The sequence below is a fragment of the Benincasa hispida genome, chromosome 5 (assembly GCF_027475165.1).
Source record: "Benincasa hispida cultivar pf3 chromosome 5, pf3_genome.v1.1, whole genome shotgun sequence".
NCBI classification, from domain to species: domain Eukaryota; kingdom Viridiplantae; phylum Streptophyta; class Magnoliopsida; order Cucurbitales; family Cucurbitaceae; genus Benincasa; species Benincasa hispida.
The window spans coordinates 53,599,241-53,626,859 of NC_143482.1; the positions used below are offsets into that span (position 1 = coordinate 53,599,241).

The window sequence follows — 27,619 nt, forward strand, 5'->3', positions numbered from 1 at the left end:
AATCAATAATTAAAGTAGTAGATAGATTAGATTTCTTTTTTGAGGAATACATTTTCATTAACTAGGAAATTCATATTTTAGTTAATTAGAAAATCCATAATCTAATTAATTTTGGAGTCCATATTTTAATTGAATTAGAAATTTCACAATCTAACTAAATTAGAAATTCCATAATCTAATTAATTTAAATTTTTCTTATCAACTCAATTTAAATTAATTATCATCTCTAATTTGGATTCGAACTCCAAAATTAAAGAGGAAAAAATTTAAAACTACAATTTCTCTTTTTCCTTCTTAAATTTCAAATTCTTTTTAATTTCGAAAATCCTAATTCTTTTCCTTTTTCTTCATTTCCAAATCTTTATCCAAAATAATTCAGAAATTCACAATCTCAAACCAATTAACTTCTCCAATTAACTTAATTTTGGCTCCAAACAAAAATTAATGGGAATATACAATCCAATAGTTGAGATAAATTACATCCTCCCAAATATTTAATCAATTTTAAAATAACTTTCCCCCGAGTAATTTAATCTAATTTTTCCCTAAATTGGATTAAAATTCTAATTCTTTATAATATCTTTTCAATTAATTATCTTGCTTCCTAAATTAAATTTTTAGCCCCAACTTATCAAAAAAAAGAAAAAAAAAAAAAAAAGACCCAAATATTTCAAGATTATTTAGTGAAAATTACATGAAAATTTTGGAATGTTACAAACTTGCTATTATCAAGGTAGGGAAAACCACAAGGCTACCCAGATAGAGTAGGAACAAGGCTTACTAAATTTCTTTCTTTGTTATCTGAGGATTTCACCCATACAGCTAGTTTAGACCAAAGCTCTTATACTAATTGATAAGGATAATGGACTTCCACATATCTCCACCATAGTATGATATTGTCTACTTTAAATTTAAATTCCCATGGCTTTGTTTTGGAAGCAACTCAAAAAGTCTCATACCAATAGCGATAATTATCCTTACTTATATATCCATGATCATTCTCTTCCTTATCTAGTGTGGGATTTTGTTTGTACTCCTAACAGAGTTTGACTTTGTTATTATATAAATTTGGCTTCCAACATGATCTTCTCTAGACACCTATACTATATATAAAAGGCGCTATAAGGGGAGAATCTTTCCTTTCCTTTTTTGCCTCTACATAATGTATATTTTGCCCATTGTTGATTAGACATGACTATCTAAATATACGTATCTTTTATGTTATTTTACACTTCGTCGATGGACGTGATTGTTCAAATGAAATGTAAGTGTCTTTCTAAGTCCAATAGGTGCACTTGATGTTGATGAGATATGCTTGTCTCGGTGGAGGTGGTTACACATCGAACCGGTGCATCCACTTGCATATGAGTACAGTCCATGTATAAACATGTGAAAGTTATATGAAAATTTTAAAGACCATAAAATTTAAAAAACTTACAAAAGTGTCTATATAAAAACAATGAAAACTAAATCATTTTGAGTGATTGATTCACTGATGCATTTTTTCATGTTGTTTTCATGAACCTCTTCCATTTTTTATGTTTAGCTTCATTTTTGCCTAATTGTTTGTAACTTAGAAATTATAACAATGTGCTTTGTTACTCAGTATAGAAGTTTTGTGGTAGTATTATATAATGACCAATTACTGCTACATGTTTTTATATGGTTTTCAAGTTCTTGAAATTCATCAGAATGCAAAAAAATTTAAAAAGTTCTTCACAAGTACATTTTTTAACTTCCCTCCAAAATTCTATGTTCATAAGAAATTTTAATTTAATATGGTTACATAGCCCGTGGCAAAAATTTATTCACTATGTATCATTATTGAATCTCAATTTCGTCTTTTTAAGTATATTTGAGACTAATATTAGAATATTAGATAAACTTTTGTAAGAATGTAGTACATCAGTCTAAATTTTGATGATATCTTGGAAAAGTACACAAAAGAAGTTAATAAGAGAATGACACAACGAAAACAATGTTTTAGAGACAAATATTTAGTAAGAAAACAGGAAAGTATGTAGTGAGAGAAACACGATGAGAGAAAGAGAACAAACTTAGAGAGAAAATAAGTTAGAATGATACAAAAATTTTAACGAAAAAATTATGGTAAATTATGTATGTGTAATAGAACGAATTTGAAATAATATAAAAAAATTATGAGCAAATTTTATAGAGAAAAGTTAGTGACATGAGACATAAAATTTTATGATAGGCAAAAAGTATAGATATATAGGATGGATTTTCATTTTAAAGTCATTTTATAGGGTAAATTGTAAAATCATCCCTAAAGTATTGTGGTTGTTGTAATTACACTCTCAAACTTTCAATTGTAAAAATTGAGCTCTCAAACTTATGTAAGTGTTAAAAATTAGACCCTTAAACTTACATAGGTTTAAAAATTAAACCCTCAAACTTATATATAAGTAAAATTGGGCCTCCAAAGTTGTAAATTTGTACAAATTTGACCCTCCCAAATAGGAAATCTTGGGCCTATTTGATAATGTTTTCGTTTCTTGTTTGCTTTTCCTATTTTTCATTTTTTTAAAAACTGACTTGTTTGATAACTTTTCTCGTTTCTTGTTTCTAAAATTTGATAAACGTTTCTTAAAATATGACTGAAATTTGATAAACTACAAAAAGTAGTTTCTCCTTATTTTATTTTTATTTTATTTCAATATAATAAAAAAATCGGGGTTGGCGAGTGGTAGATAGGTCCACCAGAGGTGATGTGAGGTTTCACGGACCAGGGTTTTGAATCTTAGGTACGACAATTCATTTATTTTCATTATTTTCTACATTAATTTTGCTATTTTATTTTTCTTTATATTATTTTTTTATATTCATATGTTACTTTAATTTTGAATTTCAAATTTTCAATATATATATATATATTTAAATAATTTTTTAATTTTGAATATTATATTATGCAATAGGCATATATTATTTTAATTTTAAATTTCTAATATTTAGATTTATATATTATTTTAAAGAAAAATTATTTCAAATGGCAAAATAGTTCAAATTATTTACAAAATATATATAAAAAATTCAAAATCTATCAATAATTGACACTAATAGACTTCTATCGATGCCTATCTATGTCACTGATAGACACCAATAGAAGTCTATTAGTATCTATCAATGTCTATCATTAATAGATTCTGAAATTTTGCTATATTTGTAAATATTTTGGTTCATTTTGCTATATTTAAAAACTACCATATTTAAAATTTTAAATTTCAAATTTGTATATTTGAATATCTTTTGAATTTTAAATTTTGTAACATGCATATTTATATTTTATTTTTATTTCAAATTTTGAATTTTGAATTTTTTTAGTACATTTGAAACCGATTAGAATCTCACAATATATAAATTGTGTTCACTAAAATACTTACTTAGCTTCAGTTAAGTATTTTACAACTAAAATATTTATATAATAATATAATCGAGTTGAATTTTAGTCAACTTCATTAAGGTTGACAAAAAAATCCACGGGGGTAGGTCCTTTCGGTCAAACCAGGGAATGTTTTTGGGTCCTTGTCCGGGAACGGAGTAGGGACAGGGATGGTATCCTGACCTCGACCCCGACCCCAGCCCCAGTTTGATATAGTTATATTTTTTAAAATATATATTTATAATATATAATATAATTGATTTATAACATTGTATTGCAGCCCAAAGATTAATTATCCAAACTTCTCAGGTTTAAGCCCAACTCCCAAGCCAAGTCCAAACCTAAAAACTAAAAAACCCTAGTATATCATTATCCATTTCATTCTCACTCCAATCCAATGGCAGCAACAGCCTCCATCTCCATCTCTCACTTGTTCATGTTTTGTGCCCACTGCTCCAAGTCCAAGTTGAAGCTCCATGCTCTATGCTTGCCTCCCACGCCATGTCTGATTGACCATTCACGTTCACTGTCAGTTTGTCATTGAGCTGTCAACATTCATGTTCGTCACCGTTCAACGTCAAGCCATCGATGTTGTCACCATTCGTCACCGTGTCGTGTCATTCACTGATGCTTGTCATACCGTTCATTGATCACTGCCACCGTTCACTACTCTCCAGTCTCCATGGTTAGTCTGTTATTTTATTATTAAAATGTATCGTTTAAAAATTTTCTTTTGTTCTCTTGTTATTAAAATGTTGTTTCTGCATATATGGATAGAGTTGAATTCTTGAATTTTGTTTGATTTTTTTTCATTGTAAATTAAATAATATAAAAACAAGAGTTTGAAACTAAAGAAAATAATTGAAACCTACTTAGACAGAAATATAGTTTTAGTAGTGATCATGATTATAAGAACAAAATCATTCAAAGATTTTTTTTTCCAATTACATTGGCTGGAGTTCAATTAAGAAATATTGATTCGCCTAACGATGGACAAACGTCATGATTTTTAGGAGTCATTTATTGAAAATTTTTAAAATATCATTTTGGTTCTTATACTTTAATTTGGGGTTTGTTTAAAGTGCATATATTTTTAAATGTTCAATTTGAGTCCTTATATTTTTAATAAATCTTAAATTTAATCCTTCAAAGTTAAATTTTATCAAAATTAATTAATAATAACAATAATTTCATGTAAAGAATATATATGAATATGTTCTTTACATGAAATTATTGTTATTTAATGTTGAAATTATTTTTCTTTAATGTTGAAATTATTTTTCTTTACTGTTGAAAAATGCTAATAAATAACAAAAATTATTGTTCTTTAATGTTGAAATTATTTTTCTTTACTGTTGGAATTTATTTTAAAGTTGAACTCTTTGAGTCTTTGTGTTTTTTCAGATTTAATTTAAAATTATTGTTTGGATGCTAGAAGGTATTATTCACAAGCTTATATTTTAAAAAATTAGAATTATGTTTGTCGTTTGTGATTTATGCTATTATTGTGATTTATACCGTCGAGATTTCCATCCTACCGTCGATGAGTTTACAACGCTGCTATAGTAAGCCGACTATTTCTTTTAATTCTTTAAATTCTTTACCGAAACCAAAATTTAATCAATAATGCCAATAGAAAAATGCATAAACTAACAATCCAACATGAAATTCATGCTCTGATACCACTTTTTAGCATAAATTCTTTATATCTATATTGAATAGATAAACCCTAGGATCATTCATGTCAAATTGTCAAGAATAACATACCAGATTCCATTGCAAAATTGATGATAGCTTCAAGATGATGATGGATGACTATGGTCTTCCTCAACCAAAACTCCGAATGCCCTTAGGGGGATCTCTCTCTAGATGGGATTCAAGAAAGACTGAGTGCTTATTGTTTTGGTATATCGGGGATCATAGTCCTAAGGTCTCTTTATATACTAGTTCAATTAGGGTTCTCATTAAATCCTAATTAACTAGGAATGGGCTTCTACCCATTAAGTCCATACTCAACTAGGAATCTAGGGCCTTAATTAATTAGATCACATAATAGGGCTCAATCTAATAAAATAACCCGTGATCAATTATTTATCGACATACATAGCCAATACTTTAATAAACATATTATTATTTAAATATGTCTAACAATCTCCCACTTGGGCTATGTCTATGTACCTAATATAATTAAATCACATAAACCTTAAGTGCACATAAACAGGTTATTTCAATAATAGAATTCCACTTTAGTTCAATATGGTCTATCTCTTGTATCAGCATGGAATCAAGGCGGCTTTCGTCACTACCCTTGTAACTAAACCTTCCTTGTTCACAAATTCCAATACATTCAATGACATAGATCAAGTATGGATGGATAGCATGGAAACTACATGCAAAGTGATCTGGATCTTGTCGGTTTCCAATTGGTCCAAATTCCTTAATGAGATCATTCTAAAAAAAAACTTTATACTAAAATGCATGCATGATAAACAAGTTTAGATAATAAAACATAAACCATCAACTTTATTCTATATAGAAAATAAACAAAATAAGGTCAAAGAACATCCTCAATAACAAACTCCCACTAAACCATAGAATCAGAAAAGTGACTAACACTCATGTGAGCAACATGTTTAAGAAAAACTTTAGGTGGTAAATCTTTAGTCAATGGATCTGCCACCATAGAGTTTGTTCCTATGTGTTCTATTGAAATTTGACCATTTTGAACTCTTTCTTTAACAACCAGAAACTTCATATCTACATGTTTTGACTTCGTATTGCTTCTGTTGTTGTTGGAATATATCACAGCCGACTTATTGTCACAAAATAATTTTAGTGGTCTTTCTATGCCAACCATATCCGCAACCCAGTGACAAACTTTTGCAACCATATTCCATAATTGGATTCCTCGTAACATGCTATAAATTCTGCAACCATGGTAGAAGAAGCCATAAGTGTTTGTTTAACACTTTTCCAGGATACAGCTCCTCCAGCCAACATGAAGATATAGCCTGAAGTGGATTGCAAAGTGTCTTGACATCTAGCATAATCAGAATCAGAATAGCCAATGATCTCCAAAACTTCTGATCTCTGATAATGAGCATATAATCTTTTGTTCTCTGTAAATACCTCATAACCCGTTTGGCTTCTTTCAATGATCAATCCCCGAGTTACTCAAATATCTGCCTAACACTCCAACTATGAACGCAATATCTGGACGCGTACATACTTGAGCATACATTAGACTTCCAATGGCCAATGCATAGGGAACCTTCTGCATCTCCTTAGTCTTGAGTGTTGTCTTGGGGCATTGATCTAAATGAAATTTATCACCTTTAGCGATCAGGATATCTCCCAGCGCACAGTCTTTCATACCAAATCTACTCAAAATCTTTTCAATGTAGTTCTTTTGTGGCAATCTCAAAATACCTTGAGAACGATCTCGCAGTATTTCAATTCCTAATACAAAAGAAGTATCACCAAGATCCTTCATCTCAAAATTTCTTTTGAGAAATCTCTTAGTGTCATGCAATAAACGTACATCATTACTAGCTATGAGTATGTCATCAACAAATAACACGAGAAAGATTTGTCATCAACATATAACACCAGAAAGATTGATTTACCCCCACTAAATTTGTGATATACACAATCTTCCACAATGTTCACCTCAAAACCAAATAAGGTTATCACTTCATGGAATTTGTGATACCATTGACAAGAGGCTTGCTTGAGACCGTAGATGGATTTCTTTAATTTGCACACCATAGACTTTGAATTATCAGACACAAAGTTTCTGGTTGCACCATATAAATCGTCTCATTAATGTTCCCAATGAGAAACACAATTTTTACATCCATCTGGTGTAGCTCTAAATCAAAGTGAGCTACTAGTGCCATGATTACCCTAAAAGAGTCTTTCGATGAAACCGAAGAGAAAGTCTCTTTGTAATCAATGCCTTCCTTTTGAGTAAGACCCTTTGCAACAAGACGAGCCTTATATCTTTTGATATTGTCATATGAATCTTTTTTGGTTTTAAATATCCATTTACAAACTATGGTTTCACTCCTGATGGCAGTTCGACAAGTTCCCAAACGTCATTGTCTTTTATGGATTTTATTTCCTCTTCCATAGCACTTATCCACTTTTGAGAGTTAGAACTTTGTAAAGCTTGTTGGAAGTTGATTGGATCATCTTCCATTATACCCACATCATCCTGATGTTCTTGAAGAAACACAATATAATCATCTGGAATTACACTTCTTCTCTCTCTAGTAAACCCCGAGAGTGCTCAGAATACCCAACAAAATAGCAGCTAATAGTTCTTGAGTCCAATTTTCTTTCACTAGGCCTATAAGGCCTAGCCTCAGCTTGACAACCCCATATATGAAGATGCCTAATACTAGGCTTCTTTCCTGTCCACAACTCATAAGGGGTTTTGGCTATTGCTTTACTAGGTACCCTATTAAGGATATATGTTGCAGTCTTAGTGCCTCACTCCAAAGGGATTCTGGTAGAGAAGAATTTTAACGCCCGGATCCTTACACATTATGATCCGACTACTATGACATGCATACTTAGACTTCTCTATCATAAGAAGAGTTCTGGAGAAAATTTCAAAGAACATATCTCAATCTTATTAATTAGATAGAAAAACTATATAAAAAGTTTATTTATCAAAACACCAGAATCCATAAAACATTAGCGTGGTGGTACAAAATGCATGTGCTTATAATAGTGAGTTTGATGGTTGGCCATTTGAGCGACGTCCAATTCTGCCATCTACGCTGTGTTCTTACCTACAAAGTTTGTAAAAATATAGGATGAGTATATAATATACTCAGTAAGTAGTTCTCACGTAGGGTAGTGACCAAATGCACAATCACAAGCAACATGTCATGAAAACATATCGTTAGGACCGAAAACGTATAATAACATGTGGTGGTCGGCTATGCTTCCAACATAAATCTCTCCTCCCTGATAGGAAGATGAGGACCTAAGCAAAAACTAACCCATCTGATGATTAGCGGATCATGCAGTTAGTAGGGCCAGAGTCGCATCCAACATCAACCATTAACATAAACGTAATATTAGACTAGAGGGTTGCAACCATACATACCCTGCTAGTCCCTAACGTAAACATAACGTAAGATTAGGCCTGGAGGGGTGCAACCATACATGCCTTGCCAGCCCTGGAAGCATAAATTTCTCCGCCCTGATAGAAAGATGAGGACTTAAGCGGAAACTAACCTATCTAATGATTAGCGGGTCTTGCAGTCAGTAGAGCCAGAGTCGCATCCAACATCAACCATTAACATAAACGTAAGATTAGACTGGAAGCATAACTTACACCTAATTAAAACTTGATTTTAACGTAATCGTGAACAAACATAATGCATGGGGTCCCTTGTAGAGAAACGTGTTCTAAACATGTAATGCAATATAACAATTAACATAATCATGCAACATAATAAAGGTACACTACCATAGAACATTTAAAAAGAGGGTGAGATAAACTACTTACCTTGGCGGTGATCTAATTATTCCTTATTATTCTTTATGATTTGATCAGTAGAGCTTTCCCTTTTTAAACTAGAAGGAAATTTGGGCAGAAATTTGTGCAGCACCTTACCCGAGCTTTTCTCTTTTAACCTCACAAAACTTCCTCACTCACACTTACTCTTTCACACGATTCTTTGTTACTGAGATTTGTTTGAGAATGGGTTAAATCTTTAGGCAAAGGGTCCTATTTATAGTAGTTTTCAGCTCTTCTCAGTGTGACAAATCATCGTACAGGTGGCTTCTTTAAAATTACTTAGGGTTTAAGGATTCCTCTCAATAATGCACCTAATCTTGGCTAACATTTGCCCTTACGTCATCATTCTTTGTTTGTATTCAATTTTAGGGGTTTTCTATGTATAATCTATAATATCGTGGCCAAATTCAATGTATAATTCGTGCTTCTGTCCAAATCTCGCTCACTCTGCTCTCAGATCTCGCTCTCTCCAGTTTTCTCGCTAGGAATTCGCTCTGTCCACTCTCGCTTTGTCCAAATCTCGCTCTCCCTGCTCTCAGAATTTCGCTCTCTCCAGCTTTCTCGCTAGGAATCTCGCTCTCAACTTTCTCACTGGGAATCCCGCTCTCTCCATTCTCGCTCTCAAATTTTCTTTTCCGTCTCGCTCTCTCCAGCTTTCTCACTACAATTCTTGCTCTGTCCAATTTTTCCTTCAATCTCGCTCTCTCCAGGGATCTCGCTCTCTCTACTCTCGCTTTCTCCAATTTTCTCTTTAATCTCGTTCCAGGAATCTCGTTCTCTCCACTCTCGCTTTCTCCAATTTTCTCTTCAATCTCGCTCTCTCCATCTTTCTCTCTCTCTCTCCAATTTTCTGTTATTTACTTATTTATTTATTTATTTATCATTCAATTAGAGTCTCGCTCTCTCCACCTTCGTTCTTTCTAATTTTCTTTTATTTTTATTTTTATTTTTATTTATTTATTAATATTAATTTTTTTATTATTATTTTCTCTGCTTCCTAAATTAAGGTTAGGGTATTTATATTGATCATCCAATAAATTTCAATATTTAATTTCCTGTAGTGTATGCGTACAAATCTGGTTCGTTACAAGAATGACTAATCATACTTCTTATCATATCTTTAAGTGTTCTATTTCGCCTTTTCGCTACACCATTCATGATGGGTTTGCCCGGCATAGTGTATTGCAGGACGATTCCACATTCCTCTAGGTATTTGGCAAAGGACCATGGACGTTGTTCACCTGATCCATCATATCTACCGTAATATTCACCACCACGATCAGATTTGACAACCTTAATTTTCTTTCCAAGTTGAAGTTCAACTTCAGCTTTAAAAGACTTGAAAACGTCTAAGGTTTGAGACTTCTCATGAATTAAATATAGGTACCCATATCTTGAATAGTCGTCTATGAATGTAATAAAATATTGTTGTCCATTCCAAGAGGCCATAGGGAATGGACCACAAATGTCTATATGTATTAGTTCTAAGACGTCTGAGCATCTGTTGGCACCTAATTTTCTTATGTTTATCTATTTTCCCTTAATACATTCCACACAAACGTTCAAGTTACTTAAATCAAGGGAATCAAGAATTCCATCTGACACAAGTCTCTGAATTCTCTGTTTAAAGATGTGACCTAAACGCTTGTGCCATAATATAGTAGAATTCTCATTTAATTTACGCTTTGTACTACATGAATTAGATAATAGGATCTTGTTAAATGAAGCAAAAGAATCAAGCATATATAGATTATCAATTAAAGAACGGTACCAATAAGCTTAGAATCTTGAAAAAGACTAACTTTATTATTTCCAAAAGAACAAGAAAAACCAAATTTGTCCAAACTGGAAATAGAAACTAAATTCCGTGTAAATAACAGTACAACAAAAGTCTCATTCAGATCCAAATAACAACCAGTTTTTAAAAGTAATCTAAAATTTTCAATAGCTTTAACTGGAACTGCTTTGCCATCACCCACATAGATGAATCTTTCAGCATCACTTGGCGGCCGGCTCCACAGGCAACCCTGCATTGATATACTTATGTGAGTAGTAGCACCAGAATCTACCCACCAAGTATCTGTAGGTACAGAAGCTAAATTAACTTCAGAATAAACCAAAGTAAGAAGTTTACCCTTCTTTACACGCCACTTGGCATACTTGGGACAATCTTTCTTGAAGTGACCTTTCTTTTTGCAGAAAAGACAAGGGTTTTCAGTAGCTTGTTTCTTGTTTTTATTCTGTTGAGATCTCCTTTCTGCAACATTCACAATTCTCCTTTTCTTCTTATCACGAGAGCCTATTGCCAAATGAGCACTTTCTGTCCTTTCTCTCTTAATCCTATCTACTTCTTACACACATTGTGAGATAAGCTCATTAATACTCCATTTATCCTTCTGAGTATTATAGCTTATCTTAAACTGAGTGAATTGTATAGGAAGAGAGATAAGTACCAGATGCACGAGTAAATTTTCATTTATCTTGATATCAAGTGCCTTTAATTTACCTGTGAAATTGGACATTTCCATAATGTACTCCCTTATGTTTCTATTGCCCTTATACCTCAAAAAAGTTAAAGAAGTCAAAAGACTACTCGCTTCCCCTTTCTCATTTTTAGCAAAATATTTCTCAATTTGAGCAAGGAACTTATTGACATTTTCACTTTCCCTGATATAGCCCCGAAAAGACTCCGGAATGGAGTGCCTAATGATCATCAAACACATGCGATTTGACCATTCCCACTTCTCTATATTAACAGTATTTTGTTGTTCCTCATTAGAAGTAGGTTTATCGGTCCTTAATGCAAGGTTCAAATCTATACACCCAAGAAGTATCTCTAGGCTTTCTTTCCAAATCTAGAAGTTCGATCCATTCAACTTAGGGATTGAACTTAGATTTTCAGATATTTTAGTAAAACAATAAACAACAAAACATATGCTCATAACTAAAACATAACAAAATAATTTCACATATGTGGTGGGCCCCTTTAACAAGATACCTAGCACAACATTGATGTCCAGTTTTGGGTAGAAAATACCAACTGTAATGGTACTCTCAACGTAGTAATCAAAGTACTGGCAATTAACTCTGTAAAAAAAAAAAAAAAATAGCCTTTCTTTGGACTGACTACTTTTCACATGAGCAGTCCTTATAATTGCCACATACTCATTACCACATGCTTACCCACAATTTGGCCAAATAATTATCTTTCTTTGGGCCAATAATTATCCACATAAATTCATGAATATGTACATCTTATATTTCATAATTAAAATGATCTAGATAATGGAGGCTACTTTGGTAACATATTATTTTTGACCAATTCAATCTAAAATATAAAATACAATAATATAATAATATTATTGTACAAAAAATGGAGGAAGAACACCAAATAGTCTTTTGTAAAATTCACTTAATAATTGCATACACATAATACAATTAAAGTAACATAAACATGTGAATATCACAAAAAAAATCAAATTGTAGATTTTAATTCACAAACTTATCCATCAAGAACTAGGAACCCTTTTCAAGAATTTCACCAAGTTATTAATCAATAAAACTTAGAAACGCGGGCAAGAAGTTCAATCAACAATTAATCCAAATAGTTGACAAATTCAATATTATCAAACTATTAAAAAATAAATTCACTAAATTCAATCAGTTTTTTTTTAACCTTAAAAAAAAAAAAAAAAAAAACCAGTGTCCAAAATTATCAATCACAATTCAGTTTTTTTTTTTTTTAAACTAATATTATTAAGTATTAACATAACTTTTTAGTTAAAAAAATAGTGACAACATTAACTTTTCGATTATTAATCAAATTTAAAATCGAACTCATAAAGTAATCCATTAAGAATTAAAGAAAAAAACTGATAATTAAAACCAAGAACCGCTGGAAAGACTTTAATCCGTAATGATACCTTTACCCAACGGCAATTCCAGTCAGTCATTAACCGAAAGTCTTGATGGGTAAAACTTGCAGCAACTAAAGACCTAACTCCTTCGATCGGTCTTTAACTTTTTTCTAGTGAATTTCATCACATTGGTGGGCTTTTGTCAAGATGTTTAATTGAACATCCTTAATTTTGACAACAATAGAACTAAGATTTTTTTTTTCTTAAAAAAAAACTTGAAACCACGTTCAATCAAAAGAATCAACAAAAACAAAATCACTTTAATCCACCACTAGCACATCATTCATAATCGATGATGGGTATGCCAAATACCACAGATAAGAATACAGGTTGCAAGAACACATCTTGCCAAAGGAAAAAAATGACCGTCGAGATTTCCATCCTACCGTCGATGAGTTTACAACGCTGCTATAGTAAGCCGACCATTTTTTTTTAATTCTTTAAATTCTTTACCGAAACCAAAATTTAATCAACAATGCCAATAGAAAAATGCATAAACTAACAATCCAACATGAAATTCATGCTCTGATACCACTTTTTAGCATAAATTCTTTATATCTATATTGAATAGATAAACCCTAGGATCATTCATGTCAAATTGTCAAGAATAACTTATCGGATTCCATTGCAAAATTGATGATAGCTTCAAGATGATGATGGATGACTATGGTCTTCCTCAACCAAAACTTCGAATGCCCTTAGTGGGATCTTTCTCTAGATGGGATTCAAGAAAGACTGAGGGCTTATTGTTTTGGTATATCGAGGACCATAGCCCTAAGGTCTCTTTATATACTAGTTCAATTAGGGTTCCCATTAAACCCTAATTAACTAAGAATGGGCTTCTACCATACTCGATTAGGAATCTAGGGCCTTAATTAATTAGATCGCATAATAGGGCACAGTCTAATAAAATAAACCGTGAAAAATTATTAATCCACATACATAGCCCATACTTTAATTAAACATATTATTATTTGAATATGTCTAACACAAGAAGCTGCAAAAAAAGCATTAGCTAGGATGATAATCAAACATGAATATCCTCTCTCAATAATTGAGCATAGGTTTTAGGAAATTTTGTAATGTGATCCAACCATTATTTTAGATGGTGTCAAGAAACACAATAAAGAAGAAGATTTTGAAAATTTACGATATTGAGAAGTTGAAAACCATGACATTGTTGAATGAGATCAAAAGAAAAATTGTCCTTACAAAGGACATGTGGACTTTCAACCACCAAACAAAAGGTTATAGGGCCAAATATCCTACCACTAATATTTTTTTCCCAAAAATTTGTAAACTAAAATTGACTATTTCTGACTAGACAAGTTCTAACATTCAAGAGATAAGAGACATGACATCAAATATGATTTCAAAGTTTGTTATGTATTGGAAGAAAATTCATGGGGTAATGGTCGTAGCTGCAGTTTTATATCTGTTATAAATTGAAGTTGATTGAGTTTTCTTCCCTATAATTTATGGAGATATTTTTTTTTCTTGAGTTGGAAAGGATTTAAAAAAATTTGTTCAGATTTGGAAATAGAATATCAACTGAAGCATAAAGGTGAAGATGATGATTGTCGCTCTAAAAATTTAGATGGAACATCAAAAAATATAAAATTTGATGATTTTAATTATTATGACTTGTTTGTATCAAATTCCAATAATATGAATCAGGAGCAATAGTTTGATGCATATTTGGATGAACCTGTCTTACCCGATCATCTCATTTTAACATTCTAAGTTGGTGAAAATTGAATGGGGCCAAGTATCCCATTTTACAAGAAATTGCAAGAGACATATTAGTCGTCCCATTATCTAGTGTTGCATCAGAGTCTGTTTTTAGTACCTGTGGTAGGATTGTAAGCCCACATCGTAACAAACTTCATCTGAAGACAATAGAGGTTTTGATGTATGCTCAAAATTGAATTGCAACTGAAGTTGTGACAGGTATGTTAGTTTGTTTATTTTCTTTTACCTCGTTTTAGCATTTAATATATTAATAAATATTTTCTTTTATTATAAATATGTGACAATATAAGGTACTAGCATGGAAAAAAAATGGTTAAACATTTAGCAACTATTTTAGAAGATGCGATGAAGATGGAGTGGTGACTGAGGTATGCTCGAGAATTAACATTATTTCTTATGACATTTTTTAAAGCTTGTTGTCTAGTTTTTTTTTTTTTTGTGACATTATTTGTTAATTATATTTTAAATGTAGGAATAATACTCACAATTAAGGATGAGATGATGTCAAGAAAGGAGAAAAATTTAAATGTAAAATCATCAATGAAGAGAGAAAGACGAAAAATTTATGATTGTGGTTGCTCTATTTGTTATTGTATAAGACATTTAACTTTAATTGACTTCCAACATTTATTCAAACTTTATTTAATTTAAGTTATAAACTTATTTAATGGATCTGTGAGCTTTTAAATTGTGTTTATTTCATAGATTAGTCAATTAAATTTTGTTTTTTTTTTTGGACAAGTCAAATTTTAAATAAAATCGCTCAAATAAAAAAAATGTAAATAAGGGAATCATCCCCACAGGGAATTAATAGGAGAATTCCCACAGAAAAACAGGGAATGGGTCCCTGCGGGGACCCCGTTTCCCCGACAAAGAATCCCCATCCCCATCCCTATCTTCAAATGGCAGGACCGGGAGGATTTGAGTGAATTTCCCCCACGGGATCGGGGACAGAAGACCCTCTCCCTCCCCCCTCCTGCCCTGCCCCGACCCTATTGCCAACTTAAGCATCATTCAAGACATTGAATAATAAATTTTGGACCAATTACAAACTGCCACGTCATTCACTAAATTAATGACGAAATTCCAAATCATCAAATTTGGGACAAACTAGGAGGTGTCATGTGTCCCAAATTGAAGTTGAAGACAACTTTCGATGATGTCACATGGTTTTATCATAACCATTGAATCAGATAAGATTAATTTGACCCAATTTCATATTATTATTTGGGTTAAAAATCTAATTGAGCCCAAAAATAGGCTTAATTTGACCAAAAGTCAAATAAGGCCCAAATCCAATTAGTTGGGCTCAGGGGCCAAGTCAATGGACCAACCAAGCCTAAGCCCATGAAGCCCACCTGAGAACTCTATAAATAGAGATGGTTTCCTCGATTGTGGGGGTCAACAATTCTACATTCCCTTGGAGAGCTACAATCAGAATGAAGCCCACCTTGAACTCCTATAAATAGAGATGGTTTCCTCGATTGTGGGGGTCAACAATTCTACATTCCAGAGAGCTTGGAGAGAATTCTCTACAATCAGAAGACTTTTTGACTCCTAAAGCTGACCACACTTGAAGACTGAAGTTCTTTAAAGATACAAGCTCAAGTTCGGTGTGCATGGCTCCGCTCCATCTTCAAGTTCATGGTCAGTGTGCATGGCTTGACTCCATCTTCAATGTCTCCGTCTATGAAGTCATGACGTGGTTTCCCTTCATCTCCATAGTCTGGCGCGACTTTGCTTTATCTCTATAGTCTGGTGCAGCTTCGCTTTATCTCTATAGTCTGGTGCAGCTTCGCTTTATCTCTATAGTTTGGTGCGGCTTCGCTTCATCTCCATAGTATCAACACGATTTCGCTCCGCTTCATTACCAAAATTCAACTGCGGCTCCACTTCATTACCAAAATTCAACTGTGGCTCCACTTCATTACCAAAATTCAAGTGCGACTTCGCTTTATCTCCAAAATTCAAGTACGGCTTCACTTCATCTTCAAAATTTAAGTGCGACTTCGCTTCATCTCCAAAATTCAAGAAAAAAGTGGGGGCCAGTTGTTAAAAAAATGGTGAATAAAAAAAATTAAGCATAAAAAAAGGAGAGGGCAAAATTGCAAAAAAAAAAAAAAAGGTTAGATTCAATTCATTGCCTAAATTTGACTTGTTTCTAAAAAAGAAGAAACTAAAAGTAGAAAGAAAACATAAAAAAATGGGTAAAAAAGAAGGGGAAAAAACAAAACCAAAAAAAACAAAAAAAAAAAAAGAAAAAGGAAAAAAGAAGTAAAGAGAAGAAGAAAAAAGGGAATGTTTTTCTTTAACTATCGTTGGTTTCATCCATTGACTCAACTTGCCTCATCAAATTGAAGATCTTTTGTCATGGAAAGCAACAAGAAGTAAGGAAAACAAATCAATTAAAAAGGAGAGTAGAAGAAAATTCTCAATGAAAATAGAAATCCAAATGAGGAAAAGCTTTCATAAAAAGTTTAGGTGCTTCCATCAATTCGCCATCGAATGGATCTAACAGAAACTCTAGAACCATACAAATTCATTCAAATAAGAAGCTTTTACATTGGATATGATCTCTTTGAAGACTTGCCTCTATTTATAGATGAGGAAGTGGTTAAGTTTAAAGAAATATATATATAAGAAATCAAAACTGTTGGATGATTTATCTCAAATTCAATTAAGATTCTTTCAATTATTTGGGGTAGTTAACAAAATTGGTTGAAATCCATATTTGACTATGTTAATAAACAATAATCTGAATACCTAAATTTCACTTGAAATTGTCAAGTTTTATCAAGATTCAACTTAAATCAAAATTTTAGCTCAAAATTTTAGTATATTTCAAATTTTACATTGGTGAGAGTTGGATGCGAACAAAATTATTGAATTTGAATTCAAATTATAGTCAAAATCAAATTTTCTGAAGACAAAATTTGGCATATTCCAAAGTTTATGTCAAATCCAAATTGGAATGAGACAAAAATACTATTTGGGTACCAATAAAATTTTATCCAATGTTGAAACTTTTATACAACAAGTGTTGCCTCAAATGAAAATATAGGTGCATTCCGAGCTTCACCAAATCAAGGTTGAAGTAAAGAGAAAGATGAACTCAAAATTCTACTCCAAATCAAAATTGAAGCCAAGAGAAAGGCAAAGTCAAAAATTATACTTCAAATTTGCATGAAGAATTGAGATTATTATAAACAAAAAAAAAAAGTTGTTAGAATTTGGGATACTACTCAAAATTCAATTTGCAATTAAAGTGGAGAATAAATTCTACTTTAGTTCAAATTAGAGTTTACTCGGGAATAAGAAAGTCAAGGACTAAAATTCATTTTTTGTTTATTTGGCGAAAAATGTGTCAAGCAAACAAAATTTCAAATCAAATTTTTTAGATAAATTCTCATATTTTGATCATGATGATGCATCAAATTAAAAGAGTCAAAATCATTCTTTAATTTCAAATTACATTTTCCCAAATTCATCCACCCATATATGTGTATAAATCTCGAAAGGGCATTTGTTGAACGAGAAATTTTGGACTAATCACAAACTGTCACGTCATTCACTAAATTATTGACGAAATTCCAAATCATCAAATATGGGACCAACAAGAAGGTGTCATGTATCCCAAATTGAAGTTGAAGACAAATTTCGATGATGCCACATGGTTTTATCATGACCGTTGAATCAGATAAAACTAATTTGACCCAATTCGATATTATTATTTGGGTTAAAAGACCAATTGAGCCCAAAAATAGGCTTAATTTTACCCAAATGTCAAATAAGAACCAAATCCAATTAGTTGGGCCTAGGGGCCAAGTCAATGGACCAACCAAGCCTAAGCCCATGAAGCCCACCGAAGAACTCTATAAATAGAGAGGCTTTGCTCGATTGTGGGGGTCAGCAATTCTGCATTCCAGAGAGCTTGGAGAGAATTCTCTATAATCAGAAGACTATTTGACTCTTGAAAAGATATAAGCATTTTGAAGACTGGAGTCCTTTGAAGATACAAGCATTTTGACCGTACTTGAAGACTAAAGTCCTTTGAAGGTGCAAGCATTTTGAAGGCTGAAATCCTTTGAAGATACAAGCATTCTGAACACGCTTGAAGACTGAAATCCTTTGAAGATACAAGCATTCTAACACGTTTGAAGACTGAAGTCCCTTGAAGATACAAGCATTCTTCCAAAACTCAAAGCTCAAGAACATCCACACGCCCCGCTTCTATACATCAAGCGTACGCATTCAACCGAGAGAAAACCAGAGGATCAAGCACTAGAGATCGAACCACATCACATCAAATTAACATCAACACCAACACCAACTTAAGTTCAACTCCACGAAACAAGTTTCTTTGGAAGCCTCGTGCAAACACTAATCCTCAAAGAAGATCAATAAGCCCAAAGGCCAATCATCCAAAAAGATCAACAAGCACAAAGGCCGATCGTCTAAGAAGGTCAACAAACCCAAATGCCGATACAAGCCTAAAGGTCGATCTTCCCAAGATATCATCAAGCCCAAAAGTCGATCATCCAAGAAGATCAACAAGCCCAAAGACCGATCATCCAAGAAGATCAACAAGATCGAGGACGATCATCTAAGAAGATTATCAAGCCCGAAGGCCGATCATCCAAGAAGATCAACAAACCCAAAGGTCGATCACCAAAGAAGATCGACAAGCCAAAAGGTCGATCGTTCAAGAAGATCAACCAGCTTAAAGATTATAATTTATTTTGAAAGCATCAAAATACTATGTATTAGAGATTGTACTCACTTTCAAAAAAATTAATACAAATACAAAGTTCAAGTTCCACGAAATAAATTTCTTTTAAAATAGAAACAATTTGAGTGGGAAATAATATTGCAAATCAAATTTGAGCAACATTGAAAGACAAAAACAATTGTATTATTGTTGCTAATTTGCGTCAAGAGGTTCATGAGGGATCGCTGCCGCTTCGTCTAGGATTCATCTAGGGTTCATCACTGCTGATACGTTCGCTATAGGTAAGGAGCTGCCATTTTGTCTTCTCCAGTCGTGTTTCGTTTTGCGATTGATAGAAGCTGTGGTGTCGTTTCATGTTTGCCAGTCATCAGGGTTCCTGGAGTTAGATGGTCGCCGTCGACTGACTGGTAACTCGCGAACTTGTTGACTGGTAGGTTCGAAGCTGTATAGTTTTTATGCGCGACTGGTAGAGGTGTTCGTGGTCGACTGGTGAGGCTGGGTTCTATTGGTTGGAAGACGGTGATCTTTTCGAGGTGTGGGCTTAACACGGTGAGAGTAAGTGGTCGCCTCTAAGACTGAAAAAGAAGAATGGAGGGTGAGTTGCTCGTCAACTTTTTTGTCTGCTTCGACCGGAGATCGATGTGGGAGTGGGTGCTTGTTCTTTGGAGGTAAAGGATTTTGGATTGTTACGGTCGCTTTGAGGAAGGTGAAGGGTCTATATGGGGAGTGTTGGGTTGAAGAAGGAAATTCGGGATGTGAGGGTTGAACCGGGTGGGCTAGGTATTGGGTTAGTTGATGGATAGGAAGTGAATGGGGTGTCTGGGAGCCTTGAGGATGTTGGAGGCCCGGATGAAAACCGGGCTGTGAGGGGTGTTGAGGTGGTCCTTGAGGGAGCTGGATTGAGCGTGTCTGATAGGAGTGGGCTGAGGCTGAGTGAAGGGAGTGGTATGGTGCAGGGGGAGCTAAGGAAAGGGTCGATAGGCATGGGGACTTTGGTGGGGGGCTGCGTGGTGCTGGGCCGGAGTTGGGAAGCTCGGGGTGCATAAGTCAGATAGTGAGGAGGTTTCACAGGCTGAGCTTTGTGGAAGTGAGGGGCGATCGGTGGACACTCACGTCCTTTGTGAGTAGGAGGAGCTAGCTCTTAAAATCGGTTTAGCTAGAGGGTTTGATCCAAAATTGGTTCGGTTGGAGGAGGGGTGTGGTTTTGGTGGTTCTGGATCTGGTGTGAATGGGAGAAATTCGTGGGCAGGCGTTTTTAGGTCTAAGTTGAGGGGTAATTTAAAGTTCATTCCTCCATTGGTTGAAAATGATAAAGTTATTGTTGAACCTTGTGAGGAGATTATTGATGAAGGTGTCTGCATGCGGGAGAAATCTCTTGTTGGTCAGTTTGTGGATGCGAAACTCCCGTATTCTGTTATTTGTCGTCTTATTTAGAGAATTCGGGGACATGTAGAGATGCCAACTATTACCTGGTTTGATTATCTTTAAATTTCAGAGGATAGAGTCACGGGATTGGGTGCTGGAGAATGGTCCATGGCACTTGGATGGCCAGCCCATCTTATTACGACAGTGATCTCCAGGTATTGTTCCTGAAACCTTTGTTTTTTTATTATGTTCCTATCTGGATTAAACTGGAGCATGTTCCCGTGGAGTTGTGGACGGATAAGGGTTTAGCAGTGTTAGCTAGTGTCGTGGGTAAACCTGTCTCTTTTGATGTTGCAACAAGAGAGTGGCAACGTCGTATATGAGGGTTTGTGTTCAGGTGGATGGTCATTCGTTAATGCCTCCTTCAGTCACTATTAGAATGCAGGGTCAGGAGTTTATTATTCCAATTGTGTATGAGTGAAAACCTCGTAGGTGTTCTTGTTGTGGTTCTTTTGGGCATATTGGGGCGGTGTGTGAGCATCAGGGTGCGGAGAAGGGTCAGGAGTTGTGTATTGTGGCAATCAATGAGAGGTGTTTGGAGAAGAATGGGGGAATTAAGAGTGTGAGAAAGGGGCAGGACTTGGGTATGTGTGTGAGGGCAGCTAGCCCAGTGGATGAGATTAAGGGCACTGGGAGGATTGAAGAGTAGTTGGCATAGGCATGATAGAGGAGGTGTAGGGCATAGGGGTGGTAGTGAGTCACCAGGTATGGCGCCCTTAAAGAGCAGAGTAGTTTATGGGTCCCCTAGAATAACGAGGTTTGTAAAGTATGTTGATGATCGTAATCAGTTTGATGTGTTGTGTGATAAAGGGGGAGACTCATTAGCATTGGCTCTAGTGCAGGCAGATCTAGATCCGTTGTTTATTATGGATGGGATGTGTAGGAGTTTGGGCAAAGGCCTAATGGGAAGTAGTAGGTGTGAGCTCTTGCAAGATTCATGATTTGGTGTTCTTAGAATGTTAGAGGTTTGAATAACCCTGTCAAGTGTAGGGTGGTGGCAGACTTTCTAGCTTCCTCATCTGTTACTTTCTATTGTTTGCTTAAGACGAGGGTTCGTCGTCAGAATTTTGGTATAGTGATGGGTAGGTTTGGTGATGCTTGGAGTTGTGTGTATAGCTATAGTGTGCAAAGAGTTGGGAGGATCTGGATGATGTGGCAGAAGAGTGTCTATGATTTTTCCATTGATGTCAGTGGGGATCAATTCATTTCTGGAACCTTAGTGGATATTGTATCTAGTGCTAGGGTACATATTGGTGCTGTATATTCCTCTAATCACGTGAGTGAGAGGAGGAACTTGTGGTCTTAGTTGATTAATGTGTGTGCCTCATGGTAGCTTCTAGGAGTTGTTTTGGGAGATTTTAATGCTATTCGTAGTATCTTGGAGGATTTTGGTGGTTACCCTAGCTTGAGGGAGATGAAGGAGTTTGATGGGGTGTTATTGGAGGCGGATCTGGTTGAGTTGGGTGTGACAGGTAACTGGTTTACTTGGACTAGTAAACTTCAGGGGAATGGTATTTTACGGCGTTTGGATCGATGCTTGTCTAATGAGTCGTGGAAGGTAGCTTTTTCGTATTCGGAGGTTAGATTTCGTCAGTGGGGGATTTCTAAACGTAGCTCTCTTCTGGTTTCTACAGGGGAGACGAGGAATAGGCCGCTTCCTACATTTCATTATTTTTCTCATTGGGCAGAGGCAGAGGGTTTTCTTGATACTATCAGGTCCGTGTGGAGGAGGTCTGAGGATGTGTCTCCTATGGTTAGTTTTGTGAAAAATTTGAAGGTAGTGAAACGAGTTTTTCGTGCTTCATTTGGTAGATATATCTCTGTGTTAGCTAATGAGGTGCGGCTGGCTAGGCAGGTTATGGAGACTGTTCAGGCTGCGGTAGAGGTTATGGAGGTTAATGCGGTAGAAAGGAATCTTGAGTCAGAGTCAGTGTGTGCGGAGGCGGCTTAGGCCACTGAGTTGTTTTGGCCAGTGGCGAGATTGAAGGATCCGTCGCTTTGGTAGAAGGCTAGAGTCAGTTGGCTGGAGTTAGGTGATATGAACACAGCTTTTTTCCATCGCTGTGTCCATTCTCGTCGAAGCTGCAGTGGCTTGTTTACGGTTGTGCATGCTGGGGGGACTCGCCAGACGGTGCATGACAGAGTGGCAGGGGTAGCGGTAGAATTCTTTCGGGGTTGCTTAGGGGCTTAGCATATGGGGTATAGGGATCTTAATGCCTGAATTGGGGATATTGTGCAGTTTAGCTGGCCCGAGGAGGGGGTGGAGGCACTTGGTCGGCCAGTGAGTCGGGAGGAGATTTAGAAGGCTTTGTTCTCGATGAAGTCTGGGAAGGTTGCTGGGCCTAATGGGTTTTCAGTGGATTTTTATATAGAGCTTCTTGGAGTGTGGTTGGAGATGATTTCTGTGATGCTATGCTGAATTTTTTATAGACATGTTACCTACCTGGTGGAGTTAATTTTACTGCTATTACTATCATCCTTAAGAGGTGGGGAGCTGAACGTATGGAGGAGTTTCGTCCCATTTCATGTTCCAATGTTATGTGTAAGTGTATCTTGAGGATCTTAGCTGAGAGATTACGGTTGTGGTTGCCTGATTTCATCAGTAGTAATCAGTTTGCGTTTGTTTCGGGTAGGTCTATTTTCGATAGCATTTTATTGTGTCAGGAGCTTGTGGTGAACTACAAGAAGGGCGGAGGAAGTCGCGTTGTGCTAAAAGTAGACCTTCAGAAGGCTTACGATTCGGTGAATTGGGATTTTCTGTTTGGTGTGTTGTTGGCTATAGGTAAGCCCTTTCAGTTTGTTAGTTGGGTGAGGGCTTGTGTTACTTCACCTAAGTTCTCTGTGATGATTAATTGTTCCCTTGAAGGATTTTTTCCTGGTAGGAAAGGGTTGAGGTAGAGGGATCCGCTGTCTCCTTTTTTGTTTGTGATGGTGATGGAGGTTTTGTCTAGGTTGTTGAATAAACCTCCTGTGTGGTTTAGGTTCCATTATCGGTGTGAGTGTTTGGGCCTAACTCATTTGGTTTTTGCAAACGATTTGATGATTTTCTGTGCAGCTGAGAGAGATTCTTTAGAGTTAATGAGGCAAGTATTGACAAAATTTGCAAAGCTATCTGGGTTAGTAGCAAATGTTGGGAAGAGTTCCATGTTTGTTACAGGTGTGGAGTCGAGGGAGGTAGAGGAGCTAGCTGCATATATGGGTGTCTCTCTTGGTTAGTTGCCTGTTAGGTATCTAGGTTTACCTTTATTGGCAAGTCGGTTGAGGGTTGTGGATTGTGCACCTTTGATACAGAGGATTACAGCTCGTATTAGAAGCTGGGCAGCAAGGTCCCTCTCTTTTGCTGAGAGGTTACAGCTTTTTAGGTTTGTTTTACAGTCTTTTCAGGTTTTTTGGTGTAGCATCTTCATGTTGCCTGCGTGTGTAACTCATGAGGTTGATCGTCTGTTACGTAGTTATTTATGGATGGGTAGTGTGGTGAGTCGGGGTGGTGCACGGGTGGCTTGAGATGAGGTGTGCTTACCGTTGGAAGAGGGGGGTTGGGTGTGAAGCATGTGGCCTCTTGGAACAAGGCTACTATTATGAAGTTGCTTTGGCTTATTTTAATTAAGTCGGGGTCACTTTGGGTGGCATGGGTGGAGGCATATGTTTTGCGTGGGCGGTTATTGTGGGCTGTTCGGAGTGAGGTTGGGAGGTCTTGGTGCTTGAGAGTTATCTTGCGAAGTAGAGATAGATTCAAGCATCTAGTTCGTTTGATGATTGACGATGGATAGTCTTGTTTTGTTTGGTGGGATCCTTGGTTGTCGGGGGGCGTGATTTTGGACTCATACGGGTCTACGGTTGTTCATTATACAAGGAGTAGTTTGGAAGCGAGGTTTTCGAAGTTCATAGATGGTGAGGGAGGTTGGAGATGGCCTACAGTGTCATGGAAGCTGCTTGAGATCTGGGGTTTTATCCAGGCAGTGGGGTCTAGGGTGAATGTAGAAGATTATTGGGTTTGGGTGCCGGATGCTAGTTGTCGGTTTTCTATTGCTAGTGCTTGGGAGAGTATACGTTCTCATCGTCCTAGGGTGTCTTGGGTTGTTATTTTGTGGGCGGGGGGTAGTATTCCGCGTCACTTTTTTTGTGCGTGGTTAGCAGTGAGGGACTGGTTGGGTACTCGGGATTGGTTGAGGAGTTGGGGTTTATTGTCAGAGGAGGGGTGTCTTTTGTGTGGGGGAGGTATGGAGTCTCGAGATCATTTATTTTTTAAGTGTGGATTTGGGAGAGAGGTGTGGTCTAGTGTGTTGCGTCAGTTGGGTTCGACGCATCAGGTGGCTGGTTGGGATGTAAAGTTGAGTTGGTTGTGCCAAGTGGGGTCGGGTAAGGGGTGCATAGTAAGTTGTTCCATGTTTTCTAGTGTGCTTCCATATACTACATCTGGCGGGAGCATGATCGGCGGCTGCATGGAGGCCAACCAAGGTCGGTGTTTGCTCTAGTTCACCGTATGGTCTCTACGGTTCGTGCTCGTGCTACTTCCTTGTAGGTTGACCTTCTTGGTCTTCTCTACTGTGTATATGGATGTTTTTTCTTTTTGAACTTCACGTTGTTCTCTGTTTTGTTGTAGCCCCTAGTTTGTGGGGGTTTGGGTTCTTTTCTCTATCTTTCATCTTGGTGGTTTGCGAGTTTGCATTTATGTGTTGGTTCTGTTATGGTCTTATCCTGTTGGCTTTGTTTTGGTTTTGTTGCCCTGTCTTTGCTTGTGATTTGTTACTTTGATGCCTTGATCCCGTGCTGTAGGATCCCCTTTGTTGTTGTATAATAATATCACCTATTCTAAAAAAAATATTACATCAAAATTTATTTAAATTTGATAATATAAATTTTTGCAATCATTTTTTTAATATTTTAATGTGTGTGTGTGTGTATATCGGAGAAGAATGTTATATATTTTTATTTTTGAATTACATTTAAACTATAAAACAAGCACAAATGTGAGGAAAAAATACAAGAAAAAAGAAGTAATTATCAAATAAATTTCTATTTCTGTTTTTTCTTTTTTTAGGAAACTAGAAACATAAATAGTAAGGGTGATTACCGAGCGGGGGAGTCAACTGTCGCCGCTAGCTGATGAGTCGGTGTTCGTTGGTCAATTGCCGATGATTATGGGGATGGCACAGATGCTGGCCAACGAAGCACATGGTCAGATTAATCGAAAATATTGGTTTAGTAACATCATTAAATATTATAAAAAAGGGAGAAGAGATGAGAAAGAAAAAGAGAGGTCCAAGAGAGAAGATTAAATCAAAATGGAAAGAGAAAGATGAAGAAGAATGATGGAAAAGGGAGGAGAAGTTTTGAAAAAGGGAGAGATGGGAAAAAAGAGAGAGACATTGAGAAAGAGAATATAGGGAAAAAAGGGTTGTGAAAAGGAAAGTTAATTAAGAGAGAAGAAATGACAAGTTATGATTAAAAGAGAAAAGACACGTGAATGATGAAGAAAGAAGTAAATGATGGAAAGAGAAATGAATGTTGGAAAAGAAGGAAAGAAAATATTTTTTATTAATAAATTATGAATTTCACGTGAATCAAGACACAATTATGGAAAAGAAAGAGAAAAATAATTTTTTTAATATTTATTTTATTAGTAGATAATATCATTCGGATTTTTGTTTTTTTACTATTGTGATTAGGGAAATATAGTGGTTTTGAAACTATTTAGAAATCTATGGTTGTTTTGGAGTTTTCGAGGCGGAAATTTTGTTTAAAATATTTTGTCGAGGGTTCAACCCTCGACCTGTCGAAAATTAAAGAAGAGATCAGTGGTTTGATCCTCGACCTGAGAAGAGGACGAGGGTTCAACCCTCGACCTGTCAAAAACTAAAGAAGAGGAGGAGAAAATTTGAAGAGAAGGTCGAGGGTGAACCCTCGACCTTCTCGAAAATTAAATAACAAACCCTCGACCTAAAGGAAATTAAAGAATCATTTAGTAATTATACACGATCGCACACAATCATTTAGTAGTTTAATAGATTATAATGCGATCGTTTAGTAATTATATACGATTTCACAATCGTTTAGTAAAATTACTATGCGATCGTTTAGTAATTCTTTATTAACGTAATAATAGGTGTAAACTTCCAGAAGGAACAAGTGAACAATGAACAACTTCTTTATTAGACGATAGGAATCAAACAAGATTAATCGGTCGCTTAAGAGATGCTAAAGGATCGTTTACAATCTCTCCACGATCGCTCAGTATGACTAAACGATCGCTTACAAAATCCTCTGCGATCGACCACAAACTCCTACATGATTGCTTAACTATTACTATAATACGATCTCCTTCTCAGAACCTATAGGATCGCATACGTTTTACTATATGATCGTATACCAAGTGCTACATGATCGAAGACCTTTACTACACGATCGCCTAGTGGACGTAGACGATGAGCGGCATGCTACGATGGCCTCTCCGCGATAGCGTCTTCCGAACTCCGACTCTCGAGAACTCTCTTTCCTCACTACATGATCGCCCACAAACTCCTACACGATCACTTAGCTATTACAATTAGATGATCGCCTTCTCAAAACCTATATGATCGCCTACCTTTTACTATACGATCGTGTATTAAATGCTACACGATTGCTAAGCTTTACTACACAATCATTAAGCTTTACTACACGATCACCTAGTGGAAGTACACGATGAGTGGCACGCTGTGATGGCCTCTTAAGAGCTCTCTTTCCTCACTATACAATTGCCCATAAACTCCTACACGATCGCTTAGCTATTACAATTAGACGATCACCTTCTCAAAACCTATACGATCGCCTAGCTTTTACTATACGATCGTATACCAAATGCTACACGAACGCTAAGC

At 35.6% G+C, this 27,619-nt stretch overlaps 1 long non-coding RNA gene across 1 annotated transcript; it reads left to right on the forward strand.

Annotated features, from left to right (window-relative positions):
• Window positions 1-3,801: 3,801 nt before the first annotated feature.
• Window positions 3,802-15,213, forward strand: LOC150036235 (uncharacterized). The gene is made up of 4 exons (XR_016529843.1): window positions 3,802-4,085; window positions 14,531-14,803; window positions 14,896-14,973; window positions 15,078-15,213. It is a non-coding gene; the product is annotated as an uncharacterized LOC150036235 (long non-coding RNA).
• Window positions 15,214-27,619: the final 12,406 nt, after the last annotated feature.